Genomic DNA, 7,379 nt, shown 5'->3' with positions numbered 1-7,379 from the left:
CACACTTTGCAACAACAAACGAATGTCCCTTGCATAAGCTCTTGAGGAAAAATGCAGAGTTTACTTGAACCATTGATTGTGAAGAAGATTTTAACACTTTAAAATAGTATCTAATTGAAGCATCCATCTTACAACCTCTTGATTGGACAAAAGAATTCCATGTGTACACTAATGCATCTGTAGAAAGGGTTAGGTGCAGTCTTATGCTAGAAAGGCTCCTCCAAGTTGGATCAACCTATCTACTATGCAAGCTATAGGGTCATTGATCAAGAAAGAAGCTACACACTGACGAAGTTAGAATGCCTAGCAATGGTGTTTGCCTTGGAAAAGTTCCAACACTACTTGATGTGATGTACTTCAAGTTTTATGTAGATCATGAGGCACTGTCCTTATTAATGAATAAGGCAGATGTTAAAGGCAGAATGATGAGATGGCTCCTCTTATTCTAAGATTTTGATTTTGAAGTGGTTACCAAGCTTGGTCTCTCCCATGTTTTGGCCAATCATTTATTTTGCAGATCCCTCAAACTAAAGAAGAGGAGCATGATGATCTAGACCTCCCTAATGATTCCCTATTTTTGGTTGAAATATTAACCCCATGGTATGCAAACATTGCCAACCTCCTAGCCACACAACCATACCCTTGGCATCTCTAGTAGCAGAGAGAAGAAGAAGCTTGTGTTGGAATTAGTCCCCCTACACTCTACTAGGTGGCACTTTGTATAAGAGAGGCAAAGATGAAATGCTATAGAGATGTGTTGCAAGAGATGAGGTTGGGATAGTACTTAAAGCATGCCATAACAAGTTGTGCGACGGCTACTTTGTGAGAGAAGCAACAACTAGAAAGGCTCTACTCACAAGATTATTAGTGGCCTACATCTACATAAAGATGCCTATGACTACTGTAAACATTGTGATGCTTGTCAGCTGATGGGAAAGCCTAACAAATCCAGTGCTATGCCACTACAATCCATCCTTACCCTAAAGCTATTCAAGAAGCGGGGCATTGATTTCATGGGCCCCATTGATCCTCCAACCAAAAGGAAGAAAAATCGATACATCTTAGTATGTACAAACTATGTGATGAAGTGGTGTGAATCCAAAGCTCTCAAACAAGATGATGGTTGTAGCGTAGCCCTGTTTTTATAATATGAGAATATCATCACTCGCTTTGACAGTCCCCGAGAGCTGGTTAATGATAGAAGCACTCACTTTCTAAATAAGATTATGGAAGAGTTGACAAATCTTTACAAGATCTGCCATTGCAAGTCCACACCCTACTACCCCAGAGTCAACTGCCAAGTCGAAGTTACCAATCACATCCTTTGCTCTCAAACATGACAAGGATGATTGCTACACATTGTCGTGATTGGAACCATCAAATTACAGAGGCCCTCTATGGGTGTACAGAAACTCCCATAAGGTTGCTACAAGATAAACACCTTTCAAGTTGGTGTATGGCATCGAAGTTATTTTCCATGTTCAGTTAAAAGTCCTCTCTTTGCAAGTGGCTATCATTGAGTACTTGGGAGATGCTGAGTTCCTAAAATACCACCTTCTACACTTGGAATGTTTGGATGAAATATGATGGATGGCTTTACAATGCATGGAAGCCACACAGGCTTGACAAAAGGATTACCATGAGAGCTTCATCGAGCATAAGGAATTCCAAGAAGGTGACCTAGTCCTCGCCTATGATTCACACTTTGCAAGTCCCCAGGAAAGCTCCAACAACATTGGATGGGCCCCTAAAAGGTACTCACTTTGTCAACCTCAACAGCTCTATCCAAGTGCAAGCCATTGATGCCTCTGATGATCCCTCCATGATTAATGGTTATATAAAATGAGGCATATATTGGCTAGCCAAAGTTCTCCATCATCTAGTGGAAGACAAAACAAAACCAAGTCCCTAAGCCAATCAATAACATTTCTCAAGTTCCCAAGCCTAAAAAATAAATCTGTGTATCAATGGAGAGAGGTATCACAAAAGGTGAGGCACAAATCCAATGTGGGTGCACAATAGGTTGCTACATGCATAAGGTCATTACAAGGGCAATAATATCTTCTAGCTACCCAAAGCAGTTCAAAAGAAGTATTATCCTCCCTAGGGATCTTGACAATCATAGCTGACAGTCCCTCTCCCTTTGAGGCATTGCTCCTCCCTACTTCTCATGTTGTTATTGATATCCATCATTCTCAACCTAACGGGATGGCATCATTCTGTTAGCCCCTCACCTCTACCTCTTGCCTCTATTCGATTACCTTCCTATTCAATCCAACTGAGTAGCAAGGTTGGTTCTAATTTATGGTGTTCTGCCATTTACCTAGAAAAAAAAAGGAAAAAAAGAGAATAACAAAAAATAGATCATGAGAGAAAAGAAATTCAGTCCATATCATGCTGACATGCTCTCTAAGAAAAGGTGAAAACACCCTCAAGATTAGAGTAAAGAAAAAAATATAAAAATAAAAGAAAAATGAAAAAATAAAAGAATAATAAAAACTATTATGGGAGAAAATGAAAAAATCCCCTATCATAAATAGGTCTCATTCCAAGAAAAGGTAGCAAACACCCTTGGACGGGAAGCTGACTATGGAAAATGTGGTAACATCCCGTAGTCCAAAACAACTAACTTCTAAGTGGAAATCCCCAAGATGCAATTCTGATGCAACCTCCCTTGATGCGTTGTGTCCTACTTTTCTATTAGTGTGTCTGACCCCTACAATAGACGGTTTCTTCTTCATGCAATCCAAGTTCTTGATTTGTTGGCTACCTCCCTTGGTACGCCTCTTCATGAGGCAATCCTATTGGATATCATTGACCAAACGAAGCTGCTCTTCATCAATACCCCTTTGAGTAATGTGAGCTTTCATCCTAACTAGATGGGGATGTAAGTATGGGTTGCTCTCCTATATTCATCAACAAATCGTGAGATAGAGGGGGGGACTAAGTGTGACTAATTTTCCCTTCAATCAACTCAGAAAGGTGAGATTTGAGGGATGTTATGATATTGGCACTAGGTACGTTTCAATTTGTCTATGTACACATGGGACAAGCCTCTACCTGTCATCACCACTAGACACGTCACTTTATTTTGTGCATTGCATTGCAAGACTCCTTGTCTTGCCTTCTCACACCTATGCTAGATGGGTGGGATGCACTGATGCACCATTAACTGTGCATGCTAGCATACTTTCTCTATATCATTCCCCTTGTTGATTTCTCAACCAAACATGAGATGTGGGTTCTCCTTCCTTCCCCTTTGAGCGATATGAGCCGTGGGACAAGTGTCTAATCTATTATTCTCACATGATCACATGTGGAGCTGAGTGTTATATCCTTTGTGCCACCGATACTTACCGGTTCTTCATCCACAACACTACCTCCCTGGGTGTTGCTATAGTTGCATGCTCCATGACATGTTGGACATGTGTTGTGGTGAGTCGTGGTACCTCTTATGGACTCCGACTCCCAACGTGTCGATGACGATCTACATCGACCAATTGAATGGGCAAAGTGTTTCTAACCCTACCTCTTGCTTATATATATATATATATATATATATAATGTCTTCAGTGTGGGGATGCAAGGGTTTAGATTATGGTCAAGTGCTAGGACCTTGTTGATTAAACAAACCAATCCGTTAAGGTTTTAAGTGTGGGGACGTATCCCTACTCGTCTTATTTGTATATATTCATGAACACATTGCTATTTGTTCCTTACATGACATTATGTTTTATTTATGCCTTGTTGAGATCCTTTTCTCACCCCACCATCCTATTCTACCTTTTTCCCGATATCTTTCCTTACCCCTTTGACCTTTTGTTTCCATTTTTTTGATATTTCATGTGAATGCACCCTATGTTCATCGAAACTAAAATCTAACCTTATAATCTTGCTTGTCCCTTTGCACTTGACACTTTTCCTTTTTATCTCCCTCTAATCTGAGTAATGGTTCCTCAGTTATTATTTTTTAAATATTTCTTTCAAATTTGATGTATTTCTATGGAAGCACACCTTTCTCACACCGAAACTATAACTTGACCTAATAACCCTAATTTTTCCCTTCTCTCGGATAATTTTCATTTTTACAACCTATCTATATGATAAATTGATTGGCCATTATTTATTTTTGCATGTTTGCAGGCATTTTCTTATATGATTTTTACTATTTTTCCATGTGAACACACTCTCTTCTCATTAGAATGGCATCTAGCTTGAATAGCATTGAGCCCGTGGTCCCGTCGGATATTTTTCCTTTTTCCTCCCCTTCGTTCTAGCCCATGAATTTTGTATTATTCTTTTTTTATTGTGTTTTCATCTATCTTTTATGACATGTTTCCATGCTATGAACGTGCCTTTCTCACTCCTAAATCACATTCTAACTTGACAGCCCTGTTGGACATCCCTCCCTAAATATTTTTTCTTTTTGTTGCTCTTGTTTCAACTAATGAATTTTCCTGAATTAATTTTTGTTTCACTTTTCGTGTGTGTTTTTTGTGTTTTTCCCATGTGAATGCCCCCATTTCTCATCGGATCCATGTTTTGACTTGATGGCCCTGTCCATCTTATCTCTCATAACATTTTTCCTTTTTGTTGCATTCCATTTTAGGCAATAAATTTTTCATTATTAAATTTTTATTCTATTTTTTGAGTTTTTTTTTCCATGTGAATGCATATTTCTCTTGCCAAACATCGTGTTTGTGTTGTCCATTCTATTTCTCATGTCACCTTGCCCACTTTTTCTCCTTTTTTTTGCATATCCATCCGAGGCCCCGATCTTTTTAAAATAAATTTTCCATGAATTTTTCATATTATTACATTTGTGTGTTTGCACAAATGCCTAGATTTCACCTTGAATTGCGTACTTTGGGTCCGCTGTCTAGTGGCTAACCTGCCCATCCTCTTGCCTTGTCATTCATTCCCACTGCAATTGTGCCCCGTGCTTGTACGATGTGGGATGGGGTGTCACCACTATGTCTTCTTTTTAAAAACAAAAACCAAACAAAAAAAAAACACCAAAGGAAACAAAGAAAACAACAACAAAAAACAAACAATTTTTTTTAGAAAAACAAAAAAAGGAAAACAAACTTCATTAACCATCCCCTCCCCGCCCGTGCATCTCTCTCTCTCTCTCTCTCTCTCTCTCTCTCTCTCTCTCTCTCTCTCTCTCTCTCTCTCTCTCTCTCTCTCTCTCTCTCTCTCTCTCTCTCTCTCTCCCCGTCATCCTCCCTTCTCCTCCCCTTCCTCCTCTCCCTCGTCCCCATTGAACTGTCAACGCCACCGCTGCTAACCCGCCCGTGCCACACAGATCTCCTCCATGTTCACCCGCACCTTCCTCTTGTAGCGTCGTCTTGCCACACTGTGGCCCATCCCCACTGTGGTGATGCTTCTTGCAGTGTCACCTTGCCACACTGTGGCCCATCCCCACCGTGGTGATGCCTACCTCACCACCTCTACTGCCCTCCCCTCAACTGCCCTTCTCTACCCCTATACCTCCTCTCCCCACACCACCCCTGACCATCCTTCTTGCCCACTCTTCCTGCCCCCCACGACCCTTTCTACTCCCAACCACCCTTTTTCCCGCTTCCACCACCCCTTCCCCCTTGCGAAGCCCCCTACCCACCTATAATCCCTTCCACCCCCCAAGCCCCGCCCACCAATGACGCCCCCATCCCCAACTTAACCCACACGCCCACCAATGACCCCTCTCCCATTGGCCCCCCTTCCCACCCACTAAACCCCCATCCCCTCCTCACTAGTCCCCCCTCTTCTGTCCCCCCCCCATATTGCCCAAAAAAAAAACATTTTTCAATCCGCCTGTCTCAATAAACCAACTTCTTGATGTCCCCCCTCGTCAACAGAAACTCCTCGCTCCACCCTCAAACCACCATTCGGTACGCCCTTTTTGTGTTTGCCTTCGAGTCTTCCTTCCCTCATATTTTGTTCATGTTTTGTTCTCCATTGTTCACGTGCGGGATTTTCTCTTAGACGTGTGTATCTTCCTTCATTTTCCGTTCACACATGAGGACACATGTGGGGTCCATCTTGCCGTGGTGTTGATGATGTTCACACGCACTGACGTGGATCTCAGTACACGCATTTTTGTGATTTTAAATTGTTAAAAACATAAAAACCCTAAAATTTTCAAATAAAAACACATAAAATTCAAATAAAATAAAAAAATCTAAAAAATCATCAACCTTTTTATTCAAAAATTTTAGTTGATAATTGCAAATAAAAAGTAGAAAAAAATTAAAAAACCTAATAGAAACCTAAAAATTATATTAAAAGTCTCTAAAATTTAGAAAAATAGTTAAAATTCCTTAAAATTTGAAAATCCAAAAATTTATATGACTCATTATTATCAACCTTTTGATGGTTGTTTGCACAAATATAAAATCTAAAACCCAAAAAAAATCAAATAAAAATTAGAAAAAAAATCTATCTTAAACAAATTTAAAAAATATACATGTGAAGTTTTTGGTATTTTTCCATCATGCTATAATTTTTAGCTTGGTGGGATTGTCTTTTGGATTACTTCAAGGCTAGTTTTCTCTTCACTTGTTGATTTTCACATTCCAATTCAGATTAGGATGCATTCACACTCCCTACATGTATTTAAACTTTTATTTTCTTTTTAATGCATCCCAACCACTTTTAATGGTTAAAATGTAATATTTCCACACAATAAAAGTTAGTTGGTTAGTTCAAAAGTTAGTTAGTTAATTAATAAGTTAGTAAGATTACTAACTAAAGACTAACTAAGGTAAAAACTAACTAACATTAATTAATCTCTAAAATATCTAAAATATTCTAGTCTTGTCCAAAAGTCTAATATTTTTAGACCATCCAAACTATACACATTATCCTAGTGATTAATATAACTCATAAGTTTTGTTCACGTTGTAATTTACATGAAGGATGGCCACGGTCCTTGCCAATTCGAAAAAAAATATCGAATTTACGACTCTTGATTTTTCTAAATAAAATATTTTAAATTAAATAAAAATTATTAATAATTAATGTTAGTTAGTTTTTACCTTAGTTAGTCTTTAGTTAGTAATCTTACTAACTTATTAATTAACTAACTAACTTTTGAACTAACCAACTAACTTTTATTGTGTGGAAATATTACATAAAATGAACCAATTGATTACTTTTTGCATGTGCATCTGTGCTCAACACCAGATACCAATTTAATTAAAATAAAATCAACCCACCATTCACACATTACATGTGCTTCATGCACTAAACATGCACAAGTTTAAGTGGTAATCAAATGAATCAGGCGTCACTCTTGCACTTATTGATAAGAAAAAATTTACACACATAATAAATTGATTTAAATATTAATATACATTTAGAGGCCCATGGAGTTA

Source organism: Lygodium microphyllum, unplaced genomic scaffold, assembly GCF_053477565.2.
Source record: "Lygodium microphyllum isolate KBCC unplaced genomic scaffold, Lygodium_microphyllum_v1.1.10 scaffold_31, whole genome shotgun sequence".
NCBI classification, from domain to species: Eukaryota; Viridiplantae; Streptophyta; class Polypodiopsida; order Schizaeales; family Lygodiaceae; genus Lygodium; species Lygodium microphyllum.
The sequence above is the reverse complement of the archived record's forward strand: the minus strand, read 5'-3'. Positions refer to the sequence as shown.